General features: G+C 48.0%; 1 long non-coding RNA gene across 1 annotated transcript in view; it reads left to right on the top strand.

Moving 5' to 3' along the window:
• The window catches only part of LOC125759347 (uncharacterized), a 122,641-nt gene that overhangs the window by 84,697 nt on the left and 16,398 nt on the right, over window positions 1-21,546 (top strand). Inside the window, exon 2 of the long non-coding RNA XR_007416927.1 lies at window positions 19,569-19,664. This is a non-coding gene — a long non-coding RNA (uncharacterized LOC125759347). The remainder of the gene's footprint in view (window positions 1-19,568; window positions 19,665-21,546) is intronic.

Here is a 21,546-nt window from a genome sequence, read left to right as displayed (position 1 = left end):
CGCACTTTATTGATGCTGTGCCTAATGACGATGAAGAATTATGGCAGAGCCCTTTGTAATGGGTTGGAAGCATTCAACAACCTACTCGTTGCGCAATTCGCATTGTGTGACGCCTGGTTAGAGAATTCGCGTTGTGCGACGCTTGATGCTTATTTTACTCTTCTACATGAAGCCTGTATAGGACCTTTTTGCAAAGCAGTTTCATGCACCGGCATGGCTCAGAGGTTGAATACTGGGCTCCCACGCAGAGGGCTCATGTTCGAACCTCGTTCCATCCTGAAATTTTTTTTTTCGTTTTTTTTTTCTTATTTCGAGCGATACTGGTGACGGACACCGGCGGCGGCGGACAACTACGGCGCCAAAAACGGCCGGTGAAATGATCTAATAACAGCTTTCGCTGTAAAAAAAAATTGGGTTATTTTTTGAGCTTCGCGTTCAAGAGAAGAACGCGATCGCGTAATCGGGCCTCGTGCGCATCGCCTTCTCAAACGCTTCGCTTATCGGTGAACACCTCAACTGCTCTGCGAGTTAAATAAGAGTCTGTGCACGTGTAAACTGGCCGTTCCAAACTATCCGAGAACGCCTGGTGCAATTACAGTTCGGAAGGGCAGATTACCTCGTAATTCTTTATTTTGCCAATTGGCAAAATACCCACTATACGAGGGAACACGCGCACCGGTGCATGCACCCACTTTTTTGATGCTGTTGCTGATAATTATGCCTCAGCGTTTTGTCATGGGTAGGCCCTTAAACCACCCACTCCTTGCGCAAATCATATGCTTTGACGCCTGGTCATATCTTGCGCTTCAGCCACTGCAGGACCATGTCGCAACCACTCCGACGAAGTGCCAGGAGGCTCTGCGCGACGCGCTGGGCGAGCGAAGGGCCACGGTCCTCCCTCGCGAGTTGGCGCAGGGCTGCCCTGGAGTCGCAGAAGGTTGCCGCGCTAGTGACAGCCTTCGACTCTCGAAGGAGATCGGCAGCTAGCTGCAGACCCACCAGCTCGGCAGTGGTAGAGGAGGCGCATCCACGGTGCGGCTTCTTGAGCGATGGCACAGCGAGGGATGACGCGCTTGGAGCGGACACCGGGGAGCTCGAGGGAGCGCTGGCACTCATCGCGGCGTTGCGCAGGAGAGAATGAGGCGCGTGAGATTGGAGGGGGAGCGTAGGAGAGGAGGAAGAGAGGGGGAGGGGACGCGCATGCGCAGTGGAGCGCGGGCGCAACCACCACCACCGGACACAGCCCCGAGCAAAAGATGCTTCGCATCTAATAAATTGCAACATATTCATACATACGCAATGACATTCCGACAGATCGGACGCATTCCGGTACCGCGCTTTCTGAGACACGGGCTTCTTCACGCGGTCGCGTTAATATTTCCGAAGTCTGGGTTGATACAGACTGTAAATCACCTGTGGCGCGTACGCGGATACCACGGGGCCGCGGTACTGGGTATGTGCCACACACGAGTGGTTCAAATGATTTCATGAATTACGCGACACGGAAGTCACTGTAGTCATGTCATGACCTGGCAATCGTGTTTGTCATGCACTCACTTATTCCTAGGCCTATTTAAATGGGTCATGAACCACTTTTTCAAGTAATGATCTAATGACCTCAGTATCGGAGTTCACTGCCTCCCGAATCGATTGCCGCAAAAATTTCTCGAATCCGTCAAGAATTAGCCGAGTTACGGGGGTTTGGCGCACGCTCTCAGCGCTTTCTCTCTTTCCTCGTGCCGACGAGCGCACTTGAAGCTAGATAGGGAGGGATGGCACGGGGGTAAGAAGTTACGTCAGCGCGCGTCATGAAACGCGATCGCTCTCCCGCTGTGATTCGCTTGCGCGAGTGCGGCTACCGTGTACTGAGGAGTGCGGCGCCGGCAAGTGGCGGCACCCCGTGGCAAGAAGCGCATCTGATCCGAACGCCGCTCTCGATTTACGTCGGCTATCAGCCAATGAGGATGCTATGTCTTTTGCGACGCGTCGAGGCAGATCGCGACGTCACCTGGAAGACGCCCCGCCCACCGCCGAGAGTGAGAACCGGCCTCTGTTTGAAACGAGGGCTCCTGAGAAAACAGCAACTTCGCGTTCCGCTTGTAGCCTTTACGCGGCGCGCACGACTGCAATATTTGGCTGAGCAGTTCATAGCCGTGTCAGCATTCCGCAGGATGTGTTTTTTCAATAAGCCCAAGGGGTGCTTCATGACCCCTTTAAGGAGGCGACCACGAGAACGCCAACACCTATAGGCGGTTAGATAGACAGATGGACGTACGGGCATGGTCCAAGTGCCTTTGGTTCGCTCGATATTGAATAAAAGCTTCCGTGGTCAAACTGAAGAAAGACTTCGAAACCCGCATGAGGCCATTGCGTAAAGCGTTTTCAATTTCCCGTTTTTCTTTTCTTTGTATTTTTTTCATCCTGCGCTGATTTAACTGCCCTTTTTATGCCGGCACGCAATAAGATTCCGCGCCCCAGAAATGTGGCCCCGTACATAAGAGTAACCAATATTGGCACCCCAAACACCACACGCAAGACTCACAGCTCGGACCATGCACCATGCCCCATTTCCTCAATTTGCGGAGACGCTTGACCGAACGACTTTTTCTTTTTATTTCTTCGACGAACACTCCGTCACGCAGTTGTCCGTTTTACTTTTTTTTTTCGTTTCTTCTCGCATCGCACGCGTTTGACCGTTCGGTCGTAAAAGGGCCAGCGTGGATCGATATTCGTTTTATCCGCGTCGCCTCTCCGTTCCTTGCAATATCTGCGCAGAACAATCGTGGTCGATGATTGCTGGCACTCGTGTTTTGCCTGGCCGATGGCTTGTAGCGAGTCTTGCTCTTTCTCTCGTGATCAACGAGGTCTTTTCTGTTGTGGTCATCACACGCGAGACGTTGACTTCTGTTCTTGATCTTTAATATGGAAAAAGGAGTGAGTTCTCAGGCGAGAACGGAGCAAGGCGGGTTTTTTTTTTTTTATTGATATGATGAAACGGGAGAGGTTGGCGTTTATAGACGGCACCGCCCAATACTTGTTCCTGGGCATACAAAGAGAAAGAAAACAAAAACTCAGTGTGCCTTTGCATTCGCCAAAGATGACTCGAGAGCGAAAGCCATTTTTTTTCTTCGTTTTCTTAGTCGATATAGACCCCCCCCCCCCACACACCCCGTCTGTAAGCTTTCTGCACCTAATGTGCACTCTCACTGCCTTCGGGATCGGTGCCATTGCTTGCTTTCTGCACCTCACCCGGTTTTGCACTGCCTCCATGATCGGCCCATGCATCTTTGACCAAGCGACGATGTTGTGTGATGACGTCATCATATGCCGTCACGTTATTTGACGTTACCCATTTCGGGGATCTGTCACGTCATGTTGACGTTATAATCACGCTGACGCCGACACGTGATGATGATTTTTCGCGTCAATCGTGTTGCAAATATAAACAAAAACATTGGCGTGCCACCTCACGGTTTTAACGTGGGGGACCTACGAAGCTTTCGTAGGTCGCGGAATTGAGTCCCGGCCGTGGCGGCTGCGTTTTTCTGCGGAGGCGGAAATGCTTGAGTCCCGTGCATTTAGATTTAGGTGCAAGTTAAAGAACCTCGGGTGGTCGAAATTTGCGGAGCTTTAGGCTACGGCGTCCCTCATAATCATATCGCTGTTTTGGAACGTAAAGAGCCAACAATTATTATAATAGCCACGAAGCTTCAGCACATCACACACGGTTAGACAATGGTGCATGGCGGTCCACTGTTCAAGGGAACTTCGGAGCGGGTGGCGGCCGGCCGGCGGCTGCAACGAGTTTTCGCGCAGGCGTAGTGCGCTCTCTGAATGTGTTCTCTCGCATTTCGCTACCGTCTGCGGCCGGGCGTCACTGTCACTGTATTCATGTCATGACCTGCCAATCGTGTTTGCCATGCATTCATGTCCTCCTATGCCAATTTTAAGGAGGCGACCAGACAAAGCGAACCGCTGACGTCGCGACGGAGTACCGCGAACGGCGCTCACCGTGCTTGAGCGAAACAGATTGCCGCCGCCGGCCGGCGGTGGTGCCGAGGGGTCGCCGCGTGCTCTGATGTTCCCTTTAAAAGTGTACCGTTCTGACATTTATTTATTTTCATCATTTGGTGGAGGTAGTGACTATAGCCTTCCGATTACTGTGATATACGAATATTGCTTGGGTTATGAAATTAAACTCTTGGCCAATGTTACATCTAAAAACGACCGTTGTTGAGTAGTTGGGCGACTTGAGTTAGTGTGGCTATTGAAACCAAGATCTTTTAGCACAAACTGAGTGAACCATTACCATGTCTCGTCTTCATAGGTCCGAAATAGTCTCCAACGATGATCACATGTGAGATCATCGGTAAAATCATGGGAAAATAAATGGTAAAATGAAAAGCAGAGCGTAACGGAAGGTTTCTGTTCACGTTCTTGTATTACATGTTCCAGAAAGAGAACACGAAAATTGAAAGTGCGCTGGCTGTCTAAACATAAAGCGCTATGTCACCACCACTTATCTATGCTATCATATATATGTCTACAAAAGGCGAAGGTGTAGACTGAAAGCATTTACAAAACAAAAAAGGGAAAAGCTGAAAACCGGAGCGACCATTCACAGAGGGGGAAAAAAACAGAAACGAAAGAAACCCTGCAGATGAAAAATAGAAATACAAACGCATTAAGAAACAAACAAAAAAGGAACGCGCCGCGAAAGACGTGATCTCAACAAGGAGGGCTCTTCACGCATTTCGTCGGCCTCCTTTGATGCGGTGCGAACCAGAAGAGGGCTGCGCAAAAGCTCTCAGCGTCGCCTTCCTTCAATTTTCTTTTACTTTCGTTTAAAGCGAACGCCCATCCAAACTAAAGCCGCCTTATACTTAACTTTTTGTTTTCTGGACTTCTCGATGGGCTCTACAAGGACACCAAGCATAGCAGGCCAGCGAAGTGGCGGCGACGATAGGGCGACGCAAACCAATTGTCCATCTATGTTGCCCCAGGAGATTTTCGACACCTCTGGGGTGCAGACCCTCAAAACTGTCTCGTCTTTGTTGTATCTGATGTTTCCCTCAGTTTCGTATTTTGCTGGACCCCCCTTTCTTTTTTTTTTTTTGCCATCATCTCTTATCGCAGTGCGCGCTTCAATATCATCTCGCGTAAAGAAAAAAAAAAGAAGAGTACAATTGGTGAAAGTTTCTCCCCGAGGGCTTTAGACCTTGCAAGATATATTAGCCCGGCAGCTGGCACCATCGAGTGAACTTTACCTCTTTTCGTCCCGTTGTCTTTTTCACCCCCCCCCCTTCTCTAACTGGTGTTAAAAACAAAAAAAAAACAGTCATTAAGCTCTTTTTCTTTTTAAAATATTCAGCGTAATGGGCATTGTGTATTTATATGTGTGCTTTCGCAGCGGAAACAGAAATCCAGCCAGTATTTATGATCCCGTTTCACTCGAACGAATGTGATACAGTTAGGGAGAACCGCCGCGGTAGGTCTCGTGTCTCTGGTGCTTGACTGCTGACCCGAAGGTCGCGGGATCGAGTCCCACCCGCGCTGCCCGTGTTTAGATGGAGGTAAAGTGCTGGAGGTACACGTGCTTATATTTAGTTGGCGCATTAAAGAAGCCCAGGTGGTTAAACTTACGGAAACCTCCACCGCGGCGTCTCTCATAACCATATCGTGGTTTTGGGACGTAAAACGCAAAAAAGTATTATTGTTTTTATTATTATTATTATCAGGGAGGGCTTCAGATAGTGTTGATGCAATCCTCCACAGCTTAGGAATGAGCGAAAAAATATTAGATGTAATATGAGAGACGTCAATGTTTGAGGCACGAAGAGTTCTTCAATCCCCACCGGGGTTTTCTTTGCTTTCTGCCTCAGACACGAAAAGAAGTCGGCAACAACGCAAACTGTGGGATAGCGAGGGTTTCGAGTGAGAACGAGGAGGGAAAGATCGAGACACTGGGGAACGGCACTAGTGAAGGGAATCTATTCATTTCGGAGAGCGGCGGCGGATCTCCGTAGGGAAAGGGGAGGAGACGGCGTCTAAAGAAAGAAAAATGGCCGTCGCCGACGTTTGTCGACAGCGTGAGCGAAGGCAGAGAGCGAGCGAGTCATCGAGGAAGAAAGAGAGAGGGCAATAGATGCATCGAGTGAAGGAAGGCAGGACGAGGAGGAATTTCGTGGATAGATACAGAGGGATACAGATTAAAAGAGGGAGAATGGTAGGTGAATATATATATATATATATAACGGGGCAGAGAAGGAGACAGAGGGGTAGAGGTGAATAATAGATAGAGAGAAAGAGCGCGAATTGATGATGAGATAGGGATTAGAGAGACAGGGTAAACGAGATAAATAGAGAGAGGGAGGAAGGTCAATTGAAAGAGGAAAAACGGGTGATGGCCGTATATATATATATATATATATATATATATATATATATATATATATATATATATATATATATATATATATATATATATATATATATATATTATTGTGATGACGATCGACACCGGGGCTCAGGGGCGCGGGGACAGCTAGCGGGTAGAGGCAGAGGAAGAGGAGGTAGAGAATAGAACAGCTGGCCCAGGAACGGGTGCTGTCTCTATCTCGCCCTTTACAATGGCGCAGTCGACAGGATTCGAACCTGTGCGGGGAAACCCCAATGGATTTCGAGACGGACGAGATATAGACAGCACCCGTTCCTGGGCCAGCTGTTCTATTCTCTACCTCCTCTTCCTCTGCCTCTACCCGCTAGCTGTCCCCGCGCGCCTGAGCCCCGGTGTCGATCGTCGTCATCACACTCGGCCATGACTGCAAAGCGCGCGGAGACGTCGACAATATTTCAGGTGGATGGTGCTGGCTGAATCGCTCTGGTCGGACCCGACCACGCGGCAACTCGGTCAGGAGATCCGCCAAAAATGTGTCCGGTGGGCGACACTGGCTGTATCGTGGTGGTCGGCCCCGACCCCGCTTCAGCATGGTTTGGTGGTCTGCTAGAAGTTTCGCTGGCGGGCGACACTGGCTGTGTCGCGGTGGACGATGACCTCGGCCACGCTGCGACTTTGTAGGGGAATTTCTCCCATTGGCCTGTCGTGCACAGAATTGGCAGTGTCCAACTACTCGAAGTTTCCGGCCAAGAGACCTCTCACGAAGTGTCTGTAGTTTCTCGGTTGGGCGGCAATTACTGTTTCGGCATGGTGGTAGGCTTATCTCGAAACGCTGACTTTGGTCCCGCCGCAGCTCTGAACCTAGTACAGCATGCGTAACTGTCGCGTGTCGGACTATGTGAGGTCGGGCGCAGTTGTCACGCTGGGTCGAGCTGGTGCTTCCTGATGAAGGTTCACGTGAACAAGATGTGTCCCTAGAGGGAGCAGGGTCGTCAACAGTGCAGCTGGTTTGCGGTGCCAAATCTCTGACGATAATGACGCCTGGCTGGTCATGCATCTCGTTCGCAACATCTGGATGGCCTACTTTGTGAAGTGGCATGGCGTAGGTCGCGTTACTGGCGATCGTGGTCTGGCAGTCTTTATGGTCGTGTCGTTCAATCTGGCACGACAATATATATATATATATATATATATATATATATATATATATATATATATATATATATATATATATATATATATATGGAGAGATAAACGAAGAAAGGGCAATGATAGAGAGAGAGAAGGGGAAAATAGAAAAAAACTGGATAGATAGAAACTAGGAGAAAAGGATATAAATAGAGGGAGAAGGATGTAGAAAGAAAGAGAAGGGGCGACAGAGATAGAGAGATAGACTGAGATAGGGCTAGAAAGAGAGAAGACACGACAGAGAGTGGTACAGAAACAAAAAATTGGCCGTGTATCTGCGTGCTTCGCTGCAAATGTCGTCTAAAGACGATAGAAGAGGCGCTGCGTGAGATATGGACGCCATCTGGCAATACGTCGGGAAACATAAGTGCTGTGTTGCGGGCTGGTAGTCCCGGCGCAGCGGCAGGCGAAGACCGGCGGTGACCAACGCGACCGGTGGAGACGCCGGTCAGCCCGAACACGCTGTTCGGCGCGATGCGCCGAAGGAGAAGAAACGTCCGCACTCAACGAGTACTCTCCACAAACTCTCTTATTTACACGTCGCCTGGGTAAAACAGGAATGCCAGAGCGGCGCCCCCTGTCATTCGTACAATGCAATACTGAACCGAAACCGAAACACAACATGAGCTTGTGCAGGGGGCACGGAGGAAGACAAGTTTCAGCGCAGTCGCATTTTCAGCGCACCTTAAGAAACTAGGGTTGTAACATAATAGGGCGAGTAGGGCCAGAAGGACCGTCACGACGAAAACCTGCCTCCTCAGTCGTATTCGCCTGGAACGTTGGTGTGGCTTCGCGTTCCCTCCTCCGCTCCTGGCCTTTTCACAAAGCTACTGCCTAAGTACGAAGGCCCCTACCGCGTCCTACGTCAAGCATCCCCAGTTAACTATATTATTGAGCCTGTTCAATCATCTACGGACCGCCGTCGTCGCGGCCGCGAGACTGTTCACGTCGATCGACTGAAGCCGCATTATGACCCACCAGTTGTACCTGTTCCTTAGGTCGCCAGGATGGCTCCTTTTCCGCGGGGGAGTGATTTGTAACATGGTAGGGCGCAGACAAGAACGGCTGCGAAAGGAGAAGACGAAGGCGGTTGTTGTTGGCGCTCGCGCTTGCTCGGCTTGGACCGCTGATCGCTTCAACTGTGGCAATGTTTTAATAAAACGCGTTACTGTCTGAACGTTAAACGCATACCATCAAGGTCTTTAAAATTGCGTATCTATGTATTTTCTATTAAAGGAACACACCATCTAATGCTTACCTAATGATGTTACGCCTCAGATATGCGTAATATTTACTTTTTGATCGACAACGTTCACAAGTATGAACAGCCGTACCAGTTCAAGATGGGTGGGCGGTTAGCAAGTGGTTCAACTTTAGCCGGTTGGCTGAATCGGGTGACGTGCCGACAAACAGAAAGACAGACAGACAGACAGAAAGACAGACCAAAATTTCTGCGTTTAAGTTCCTCAAGAAAGACTATCTTCTTTAAAAAAAAAACATACTATGAACTGGTGCAGGTGGGGAATTGACAAAGAAAAAAACGGGGAGCGATGGTTGATGGAGAAAGCTAGACTAGAGCGTGAGAGAGAGAAAGATGGACAGATAGATTCAGACTCTATGTGAAGACCGTGGGTGCCCCTTCGAGGCCCTGTCGCGATTTCTTTTCGGCGTGGCGCTTGACCGCGATACTGCGCAGTTGCGTTGCCAGCTAAACTCTTGCCCACCCCCAACCCCCGCCTCTTTTCTTTCTTTTTTTTGTTGTGTATATAATGCTCCACTGTCGCCTCGCGTTGGCGAACGAAATCGCGACATGTCTCGCTCCGCTGGTCGGGCCACTGTTTGTAGGGCACCCGGCGAGTTACACGAATCGTGGCACACTGGAGGTGATACGTTGTTTATATATGGATAAACAGCAGTGGTCCCCAGTGGTTCATGCTTCCCTGCTTTCGCTGCAGTTGTGACTAACCAAGGGCGAACAACCACTGCAGTGTCCATTCGCACGAGATCAATTGCAACGGCCGAAGCCGCGGCCATAGCTTTGGCCATACGCGCAGCGGAGGCCAGGGGCGAATCGGCATTTGTTCTGACGGACTCACAGGGCGCCTGCCGTCTTTTCCTTGGCGGGGTCTTACTGGACTGCGTATTACGCCTACTGGGGACGGCTCTCACAATGGATCATGGTGTGACTTGGTGCCCGGCGCACTCAGGAGTTGAGGGGAACGAACGGGTGGACCGTTTGGCTCGAGGCATGACAGGCCGAGCCGCGGACCACATCACCCGGGAGGACACTTCGACACCTGGCGCGCCAAGAGAAATCCTCGAATTTCAAAGACTAGGTAGGCGAACTAAAGCTCCACCTCATCCTAACCTAAACAGGAGACAAGCACGGGACTGGCGTCGCCTCCAAACAAACACGTACCCACATTTACACAGGTTACGCAGAATGTACCCTCACAGATACAGCAACAAATGCCCGTGGTGCGATGCAACACCGACATTGGAACACATAACATATCAGTGTACACAACGTCCGGAGGCTGCCATCTCGCCTCTGTGTAACAACGATTCCCTGAATTGGTCGTGGGAGGCGCAGCTCGCGGAACTGGAAATGGGAAGCCAACTGGCGACCCTCGACCAGGCCCAGCGAGCCGCTGTAGCCAGTGGGGCCCTGGAAGAGGGGCACCACCCACCCTAACCACTCCAAGGCATGACATAAATAAATGTTTCTTCTTCTTCGCATTTGACCCGCAACGTGTTGTAGACTGTACCCCCTCGTATCCCAATTCGCTGGTTGTGTAAGCTATAGCGACTCGTATGAGCGAAACAAAACAAAAACGAAACAGAACCTCGTGTGTCTGACGAGGACAGAGAATTAACTGCTCATGTTTTCATTAGTTAGTGGTTACCAACAGCAGCGTGCTCGAAGGCGAAAACCGCGGAAGAAATAGACACTACGTGGACTCTGTTTGTCGAATGAGAAGTTTACTAAATTTGAGTTAAGCCACTGCGAAAGTAGGAGGAGCTTGAGGAACCGCAAGCTAACATCAACGTGAACTACGTATGTAGATAACCCAGAAGAAGAGCGCGCGACTATTGAAACGCATGCCGTTCATCTTTGTTTTATGATTTTTGTTTTCGTTTTAGTTTTTCTGCTTTGTGAAAACGAGTAGCCGCACTGGTAGTAAAGTTACTTAATGTCGTTCCTTTAATGTGGAAGCGTAAATAGTCAGCTAAGCAATAGGAATGTATGCCTGCGTGTGACTTTTCGGACGCTTCGTTAAATATAGGCGTGGGCGAATAGAGATTCGTCATTCGTGACACCGAATTGAATCGAATAGTGCGAGAAGTGAGTCCGATCAAGTACAATTCCGAATACGTTGATGAATATGGAACACCGCTCTTTTACAAGAACCAGAATATCAATTTCGTAGAAGTCGTAAGTTTAAAATAAAAAGCAGCATCGGAGACAAACAAGCACATGGGGGTTCGCATGTACATAATTCTTGGGAGCATTTGAACACTCCTATAGCCGGTAACGCCTGGCTTCCCGGCCTACGCAGTCCTCTACAGTACGTAAGCTTTCACGTTTTATGCGCACACTGGAATGCACCCCACTTGCGCAACAATCTTGCGTTTATTTCGCTGCTGTTGACGTTTTAAGATATTTCTTAAACACTGGAAATCAAAAATCTACTCTCATTTATGAATCGTGGGTATCCGATTTGTGCACCAAAGTCGAAGGGGACGCTGTTCTATTTGAGATTCGAAAATTCGGTGCAGCTCACGTTTAAAGATGTTAACTACTACTAAAAAAGTTGTCTCATTTAAGAAACGTGGGTGTATTCGATTGAAATACTGAAATCGAACGGGACGCTGTTCGTTTGAGATTGAAAAATTTTGGTAATATCAGAACACGCTCATACTTTTGAGATAAGAGCCTCCATTGAGGAGGAAAACACAAAACAAAACAGAAAGTGTAGTTCCGGAGAGAAGAATGACAGCATATGAAGGCGTATAAAAGATTTACTAGGACGCAAATTTCGATGTTAAACGACCGTAGAGATCCAAGTGGGCGTTCCGAGCTCTCAACCCAGTCGACGCCGCTGGTTTCGATATCGCAAAAACCCACCGGCGAAGCCTCATTACGACCATGTCCTACAACGAGAACAGTGCAGGCTTTTAAGCGTATTAACGAGAGAAGCGGAACATAAAAGTACCAGCGACTCAGTGTTGGTGTGCTTTTTCTGGTAAGTTAATTAGCTTTCCCGTTTTTTTCTTTTGTCTATATTTCGAACTCCCTTCTTTTTTTCTTCACTTCGACTTGCCACAGCTTCGAGCCCACGGCTTTTTTTTAAAGCTCCTCTCTTTTTTTTAGCGCGATAGCATTAAAGATCCCGTTTCGCAGATATTCCGGTGTTGGCGTCGTTGCCGGCGTCGTTGGTTGTGAGCGAAAATCATCTTACCGTGACCAAAAAATCGAGAAAGATGCAAATAAAATGAACCATAAAACACTGCGGGTTCGAGTTAGAATCGAACCCAGGCCGTCTGCGTGGCAAGCAGGTGTTCTACCACACAGCCACGCCATTTCTTGAAAGTGATAAAACAAAGAAACTATATGAATGTCACGTAATGGAAGGATTCTCCTTAACGCATGTAATATTGCGTGGCAGGAGCGTAGAATCGCGCCAGGCGTCACAACATGTGAATTGCGCAACGAGTGGGTGTTTCAAAGGACCACCCATTACAAAGTGTTCAGACATAATTATTCATCTTCAGCAGCAAAACATCAACAAAGTTAATAGCTGCGTAGGTTCGCGTGTTGCCTTACGGACGCGTAGTGGGCCCTTCGCTAATTCGCAAACGGAATAATTATTGCTTAGTGAACGCTTAACAACTGTACTTCCAGCAGGCATTCTATAGGATACTTTGAAACGGCCAATGTAACACACACAGTTTTTCGTTTCCTGCCGGCACGGTTAAGGCATGCACCAATAACCGAAGCCGGGCTGGCAATTGAGAAGGCGATGCGCAACGGGCCCGATTACGCTACCACGTTCTACTCTTGAACGCGAAGCTCAGGCGTCCTCCAAGTTGTTTTTCTTTCTTTTTTTCTTTGTTTCACTTCAAATAGAGGGTCTCCGCCGGGCTGTGGAACATTACAGAGTGCTCCAGTGCTGCCATTGGCACGCTTCCCTTTTATCCAGCACCATGTATACGGTGGAGCAACTTGCGTAACGTTGTAAAGAAGACGTCCTTTCTACATTTTGATTTCTTTCTCTCCCCATCCCAAGATCGCGTTGCGTAATTGAGCAGCTGGAGCTTAGTGCTATTCGAGAACAGTTGGTACTGACCATTCTTTTTCTGCTTTTTCTCGTTTTATTGTTCGTTCTGGTGCAAGTGACACTAGTTGGGAAACTACGCCGTGACGTGCTTCTCTTCCTGATGGGCTACACTGGCTCATTTGAGTTTAGCCATTTCCAAAGCAGGAGGAGCTCGATGTGGCCTAGTTGGTGTAATGCACTCAAAAGAAAAGGCACAGCAAAAAAAAGTTACAGTTTCACCGCAAGGGCGAAGCAATGAATGCGGTAGCAAGACACTGTAATGCTATACTGAGTGAGGCTCGCCAATGGATACTCAGTTTGAACAGCGCTCTTGTTGCGAAGACGGCCGAAGCAGCGAAGGAAACTAGCGTGCTTCAAGTGTCGAGCTGTGACACTTGATAGTTCGCGCTCATCTTCTGTTTGTTCCTTTAGCGGCATCCTTTGAGCTCGAGTGACTTTCGTACGCTCCATAACATCAGCGCGGATATCGCGGTGAAAGCTCCAAACATCCGTCCTCCCCTCACCACGAGATAACCGCGCGAGCAGACAGCGGAAGGGCAAGGTTCTCCCTGCGCAAATATTATAAGAAGCGAGCGAGCTGGCCGACGACTTTTAAGTGCGCCCATTGCGCTCCTCGCGCCATCTCGCTAGTAATGAAGAAACACTTATAATCACCTGCCGCCTCGGAGTACTGCCAGCGTTAAAGGGTGTGTATATAGCGCTCGCAGTTAGCTACCTGAAGGATTTGCGTTTTGTGGCGTCGTGGTTAGCGCCACGCGCTGTGGAGCGAGAGGTCGCTGGTTCGATTCCGCGCATCGGAAGCAATGTTCTGAATTATTTTTTCTTCGGGAATTTTGTATATATACACATATTTATACATATACGGTGCATGACGACGGCGACGGCAAAAACCAGCCGAGACTGTCCATATAATTGATATCGTAATAAAAAAAAAACTCGAGGGCAAGATGGAAAATCTTACTACAAAATAGCCCTAACCATGAATTTTGTTAAACTCGAAGAAATATCAGAATTTGTGCTCGTAAAAAACTGGTCTGTTGCGCTCGCCTGTTGTAGGTGTTTCCTTCTTGTCCTCGTGTTTATTGGGGGCGAAAGCTCTAATTACCGTAGTAGTAGAGCGAAAGCTCTACTATGTCTCCGAAGGTCATTCATCGTGTCGCTGTGATCTTGAGGCGCCGAAGCCCATCTGTGGCAGACTGGCAGGAGTGACGTCACATCACGTGATCCGCTGCGGTGAGGCCATGCGGTTGCGCTCGCCGGAAGCCTCGCCGCTGGGCTTCCACGTGACCAGGCAACACTGTATGCGCAGCACCCACTGTCCCTTTTCGCAACCAAGCCAGACATATCTGTCGCTCCTGATAACAAAGTTTGAAAGAGTTCATCTTCGGCCAGTTTTTGCGCTGCCTTTTCTTTAAGCATTCCGAACGACGTCTTCAGCGTTAGGCTCCATTCTGTGGCCGATTCGTCATCGTTTCTTTATGTCTGTCGCCTTTATACGCTCTAACTTATCACACGTTCTATATTAGCAGCAACAGATCTACCAAAGACTCGTAAATTAGAGCACAAAACTACGTGAACATTGCCTCTATTGTCAGGACTATCTAAACTGTCGTGGTAGATAGGAGATATTGATATATAGTGCAGATATCTATATATAGATATATGCTATACTTGAGGACGCGGGTTCGTGTTTGGACATCAGCGGCCACCACCATTCTATGGGGCCGAAATAGAAGAACACACACGCACTTAGGTTTAGAAGCACGAGAAAGAAACACAGGTGGTTGAAGATTAATTCAGTGTTACAGCATGTTCCACTGCGGTGTTACAGCGGGGTTAAACTGCGGTGCGCCTCAGTCATATCGTAGGTTTCGCATCTATCTATCTATCTATCTATCTATCTATCTATCTATCTATCTATCTATCTATCTATCTATCTATCTATCTATCTATCTATCTATCTATCTATCTATCTATCTATCTATCTATCTATCTATCTATCTATCTATCTATCTATCTATCTATCTATCTATCTATCTATCTATCTATCTATCTATCTATCTATCTATCTATCTGTCTGTCTGTCTGTCTGTCTGTCTGTCTGTCTGTCTGTCTGTCTGTCTGTCTGTCTGTCTGTCTGTCTGTCTGTCTGTCTGTCTGTCTGTCTGTGATTTATTCTTTCTACTACGCATTACACTACAAGAACCCACCTAGTCTTACGCGGAGAGTAAGCTGTCTATCAGACTACAGACCCCGCCTCCTTTCCCTTAACTTACCCCTCTCTCCTCCGTCTTCCTTTCAGCGCTCCTAGACGCAAACACTGTGCATACTCGGTCAAGAGAGCAAGCGAAGCAATGTAATGCCGTAAGTTCCACTATCCATCGTTGCGAGTCAAGGTTAATGTATTACCCACTATAATCGTAATCATCATATTACCACACGGATTGAGCAACACGCGTGGCTAAAGTGCTTCGGATCGCCATAGCCTAACTGGGAAAGCTAACACCGTAGCGTGAACTGTACGGTATTTACGGCAATGCTAAAGAAACTCTAGCGAGGGTCGCGGAGAACGACTTACGTGTGGCGTCAAACCGAGAACCGTTACCACAAGATGCGCCGTCCGTCAAAAACGAGCGTCATTCCTGAGGTCAAACCCGTCATAATCACGCACCATCGATTATGATCGTGACTTCCCGATGCCGGGCTTACCAAAGACGTTAAGCAGGCCCCTTCGCCCCTCCCCCCCCCCCCCCCCCCCGCCTTTTTTTGCAAAGGCGCACAGCGTCCTCCTCCGCCTCGCGAGGGAAGTTGACGCGCCCATGCCTAACTACTTGCTTAAGTGCAATGTACCGACTTGTCATCGATTACTGTAAATATATGTCGCCGTTCTATACCTTTATCTGTCACCAGTAACATTGTCGAGGTTCTAAAACACTTGCCAATGGACATGGGAGGCGGTTAGAAGAAACACTGACTTGATCTTGGTGTTCTTCGAGTAAAGAACACTCGACCTTCGAGGTTCAAATAACCGCCGGTGCCAGGGGGATCCCAGGTTGATATACGGGATGTCGTTTAAGCGCACTGCATATGAAAGCACTCCGCTTCAAGCGGTGTTGGTGCGGCACGTGCGAGCAACTGTCCCGCCCACTGTGTGGGAATGGATCAGGGACCAAGATGTTTAAATTAGTGATCTGTTATCGGTACTAGATACCCGACCCACATCAAACCCTCTGACACAAGTGAAACACACGCTATAATTTTAGTTGAGCGTATCTTGAAGACGGAGCTTGGTTTCGACGATACTCTCCTGCTTGATATCCTTATTTTCACAGATACCATGCTATGCTGTGGAGGTTGGCGAGACTTCGAGCAGCAAAAAGCATTTCATTTTTGCTTCATCATCAGGATCCATCTATTCCTACGGTCAGCTTAATTTGTCATTTGGAGAGGCGTTAATCATCTGTCTGCAACTCAATACGGCACATCGTATAATTCTACAAAGGTAACGTGATGAATCGGTCCGCCAAATGGAAAGTGTCGATACACCTCGTAACGCTTGTCTCGAAGCCAAAATATTCAGCATAGAACTACTTGTCGACTGCTTCGCGTGAAACCGATTCCCACAACGCGTGGGAGCTGCCGAATTCGCTTGCCCTAGAATTTCTCTCTTTCTCTATTATTATTTCTCTTGCCTTCTTTCGCTGTCCGCTTCTTCCTCTCTCTGTACTCGTTGGCTCGCCTATCAGAAGAGGACGAAGAGAGGACGTGCTGTTTGGCGGCGGCGCGTGACGTCGAACCAGCTGCGCTCGTGCGCAAGTGTTCCTGTAGTGACGTCATCACTCAACGAGATTTTTTTATTCCGCGGATTACGCCTTACGCCCGTCTTAAGAAGATGTGATGTTTAAAAAGAAGGTGGATTCGGAGACACCCCCCTCTAGGCTAATTCGTGTACACTGCCTCAACGAATTTTCATCCCGAGCTCTGCAACGCATCTCCGTCTCCTTGATCCGTCGCCTCCGGAACCACGTCAGCCGGGGCGAGACGGGCCACTCTGACTCTTAACGGGGACTTTGATTGCACCACGCGCCTATTCCGCAGCGCCGCTCGCTCGCTCGCTCGACGTCGTCGTGCGCCTCGCCAAGCAACGCTAATTGCGCCGACACGAATCAGAGGGCGAGGAGGTCTGAAAAAATCTAGTAAAACTCGATGCCCTGCTTGGAATCTACCCTCTCTCTCCTCTTCATTCTCATGCAACAGCCGGGTCACGTGGTCTCCTCCTTTCTTAAACTCCTCGCTCCTCCCTCTGTAACCCTCGTCTCCGTTCTGTAATCTCGCTCCCTTCTAGCCTTTTCTCGCGGCCAACGCAATAACGGTGCTCTCGCTCCATCCGTGACGGCTGTATGTGCGCGTGCGCATGAGTGCGCAATCTAATCCCTTTATGCAAACGTGCAAACAGCTGGCGCTGCACGGGAGCACCGGCCATGAGGAGAGGACAGATTTTCGTGCAGGCGAGCTCAGCGGTTTGCTCACGCGCGAAGTACAGGGGCTAATGAAGCGAGACGACTCTGCCGCGCAACCCTTGTCGCTCTTTATGTTTTTAACGTGGTCGCTCTCAGTCACTCGTCCGGATATTGCATTGTTTATTTTTTTGTTTGGGGAAAAAAGAACAAGAAGAAAAATATGTTAAAGAGATCTGCTTGTTTTTTACGCCGTGTTTATCGGGACGTAGATGCATACGGAAGTTGGCTAAACGTAGCGGTACACGTGTCGTCTAATTAACGCTGCGCTTCTGGACACGTGTTATTGCCTGAAGCGCGTTGTGCTGTCGCTGTTCTTTATATCTTTCTCGCTGCAGACGTGCATTGCTATTGTGCAAATAGAATTTAAAGAATGCTTACTGACGAGGACTGCAAACCAAGTATTTTGTCCTGTGTTCTTCGTCCGTAATACGTGGGTTTCGAGCTTACGGATGCTGTGGATCAGTACCAACTACCCCGATCTCAGTGCTTGGCAAGAATTATAGCAAACATATTATCCTAAGTTCAACGCGGCTAAGCCAAATTTGTCGAGTGACACCTCAATTGTGGCAGCTTGGGGAAAGGACAAGACCATTGGTTTGTAGAGATTTAACCTTAATGCTTATCTTGATTTAGGCAAGAGCGACAGAAGTCTATGCACTTTGACTACACGCCGGAACAAGGGAGCCAGCGTGTTGCACCAGAACACAACACGCAGACGCTACGCGGCGCAATCGGCGCTCTATGAACGAATGCGCACTGAAGGATGGATGGATGGATGCCATGAGCGTCCCCTTTTAACGTTGCGTTGACACGTGCGCCACCAGGCTAGACAAAAATGGCCTGCTTTTTTTCTTGTTGGCCTAATGCCTTGTCACCTTCGATTTATTCGATCTTACCATAGACGCAAAACAATAAAGACAACAACAACAACAAAAACATAAATTCACACCCCAGTTCTCTGCCCCTTACGGCAGAATGGTCTTATTTTTCCCACAATTTATTTTTGCACTTTCTCTTCGCTTTACCGCCACCAGTACTCTAACCGTCTCTTACTTATTTTCATCGCGGACGTGTTCAGCTTTACATTGACGTCCCTTAAGCCCAAGCCTCCATGCAGGCTCGTGCTCAAACATACACCTGGGTGGATGCTTCCACATCCAATCAGAACATGCTCCGTCGTTTCGTTACCTTCCCCACGGCATATACATTTTTCATATTCTTTACTGAATCTTGCCTTATAACTACACGCGTTCTAAGACAACCCGACCTCGCTTCAAACAGTAGAGTGCCTCCCCTTCAAGTATCATAAAATGCCTACCTCCTTATTTCGTATTTGTAATTGCTATATATATATATATATATATATATATATAGGCTGCCGTACACATCCAAGGAACTTGGATGGAGCCAGCGCCTCTGGAGGTGGCGGCATGGAAGACTGACCTTGAACCACTGCTCGTTTTGGTGACGTGCCTTTGCTGAGCGTCTTTCGCCAGCAGTGAGCTTGGCTGAGCTTGAAGGTCAAACTCATGCACAGGGGCGTTTTCTGTAATTGTACCAGGAGGAGTAGAGCTATTGCTCTAAAGCAAGAAACAAGACGTAAACTACAGAGGCAGCGAGAAAAGGAGATAGATTGAAAGGAAAGAGGTAGTTTCGTACTTTGGGAAAGCATCGATAGCAAGGACTGTGTATTAGAATATCACAAAATATATTCATTGATCGTGCTGCACTTGGTCGCTGAATGCGGGATTCGAGGATAATTAGTTTTGTTTTATCGTCATGATTATTCGTTTGAACATTCGGTGCAAGTGTGCGTGCGAGCGTACGCGCTATGCTGAGAAATATAAGACAACTGCAAGAACAGTACAGCCTACTACAAACAGTTTCTTTTCTGATACATGTTGCAAACCCTTATTTAACAGACTCATCAGAAAATTCGTTTCCGTTCGCTATAGTTGATTCAATGCGTATGAAGAGCCTCTACGACATATGCTACACAATGTTTACCACATAGGTGCATCTGTTCGGTATGAGCAGGTTGCTGTGCATTTGATTCATAAGTACTAACGTTGAAATCACAAATAACACGTTTTTTTTATTCATAAATTTTTTTGTCTGCAGTGTCCTGGCATGCTGCATCGGGCAACATTGCTTCAGGGACGTGAGTCCTGCTGATTGAACATCATCGCTGCTGGCTACCGACGCTAAACGTTGCAGGTAACACGTCCTTCGTCAGTGCACTCTCAAAACATTCAGCTCTACGCTGTTAACGTGCGCATCAGTATCGCCCGTTTTCGCTCTCCTTGTTCGTAATACTTTTTCTCCCCTTTATCTTTGACCCAATGTAGGCTAGAAAATCCCGTGCAACTTTGTTACCCTCTCCCTTTTTCTTTGCTATCGTGTCTACCTGTCTCTGCTACTTTTAACGTGCATCACTGCAGTACGACAAAAGTTACAAGTAGAGTCGCAAAATGAGATAGATAGATAGATAGATAGATAGATAGATAGATAGATAGATAGATAGATAGATAGATAGATAGATAGATAGATAGATAGATAGATAGATAGATAGATAGATAGATAGATAGATAGATAGATAGATAGATAGATAGATAGATAGATAGATAGATAGATAGATAGATTAATAATAATATCTGGGGTTTAACGTCCCAAAACCAGGAGATGATTATGAGAGACGCCGTAGTGGAGGGCTCCGGAAATTTCGACCACCTGGGGTTGTTTAACGTGCACCTAAAGCTAAGTACACGGGCCTCAATCATTTTCGCCTCCATCGAAAATGCAGCCGCCGCAGCCGGGACTCGATCCCGCGACCTTCGGGTCAGCAGTCGAGCGCCGTAACCACTACTAGACCACCGTGGCGGGGCGTAGATAGATAGATAGATAGATAGATAGATAGATAGATAGATAGATAGATAGATAGATAGATAGATAGATAGATAGATAGATAGATAGATAGATAGATAGATAGATAGATAGATAGATAGATAGATAGATAGATAGATAGATAGATAGATAGATAGATAGATAGATAGATAGATAGATCACCGACTGAATGAATGTCAGCGGTGGGTGTAACCTCCTCCTTCTGCAAAACCTGGAACATGCAGCAAGACATCTTTTCTGATTGCCTAAGACGAGCCTTCCAGCTTCCGCAGCACTGCTCGGAATGGAGGAACTGTCCGAAACTGCGTAGAACAAATCGGGCCATTTAAATAGTAATTGCCGGAGGGGCAGGTAAAAGCTGCACCAAAATTTAAGTGATTGCGTAGCTCTGTGAACTCTCATCCTGAATCAGCCTGAAGGCGAAGGGGAAGCACACGCCGTGCTTTTTTTTCCGCAATCACGTTTATTTTACCTGTGGCTTGATCAACCGAAAGCACGCTGTTTGCTTTGGCCCCAGCGGTGGATTGCCGGCTGTATCGCTTTCTTACTAAAGGCTTCATTTTTTGAACATGAGACACATTCGAGTTCAACGAACACGAATTCCCACAGGAGCACCAACGCGTAGATGAGATTAAATACGGCTATGCCAAGCGTCGCCTGCACTATTCCAACGTCTCACTTTTTGAAGTTGAGGATGTTTGATGAATAAAGTGTACGAGAGAGTCCATGAGATGGAAAAATTACAGGAGCGGCAGGGTTTTAAAAGACGCGTTTGTTTCTGCATCACCGGGCGTGTCGGCGAAGACAGTTCTTTCTGCCTCGCACCGTAAAAAGTGCCGCGCAAAACGAATTCGTCTTGGCTGATTTATTACTTTACGTCGTCAGAGTTGAGCTCGCGTTGCATTAGCCATCACTCCATATATCGCCGTAGTAAATTTGCGATAGCTGTTTGGCTGCACCGACTATCTTAGCGTAGCGTATACGGTGCGAACCTCTTTCGAACTGACGTTGCTCTGGTCTCTCATTACGCTGCATAAGGAGCTGTGTTATGCGTTAATGTGTATCGCTGGAGGTGTGTGTTACGCACTGCAGCAGTCGAACGACGAACTGCACGAAAACGCGAAGATTGGATACGATGTGCCGTAGCAACGTTTAGCATGCTACCGAATACTTGTCGTTGGTTTTTGCTGTTTAT

Source organism: Rhipicephalus sanguineus, chromosome 7 (assembly GCF_013339695.2).
Source record: "Rhipicephalus sanguineus isolate Rsan-2018 chromosome 7, BIME_Rsan_1.4, whole genome shotgun sequence".
NCBI lineage: Eukaryota > Metazoa > Arthropoda > Arachnida > Ixodida > Ixodidae > Rhipicephalus > Rhipicephalus sanguineus.
Note: the sequence above shows the minus strand (reverse complement) of the source record. Positions and strands in the feature narration are given on the sequence as shown.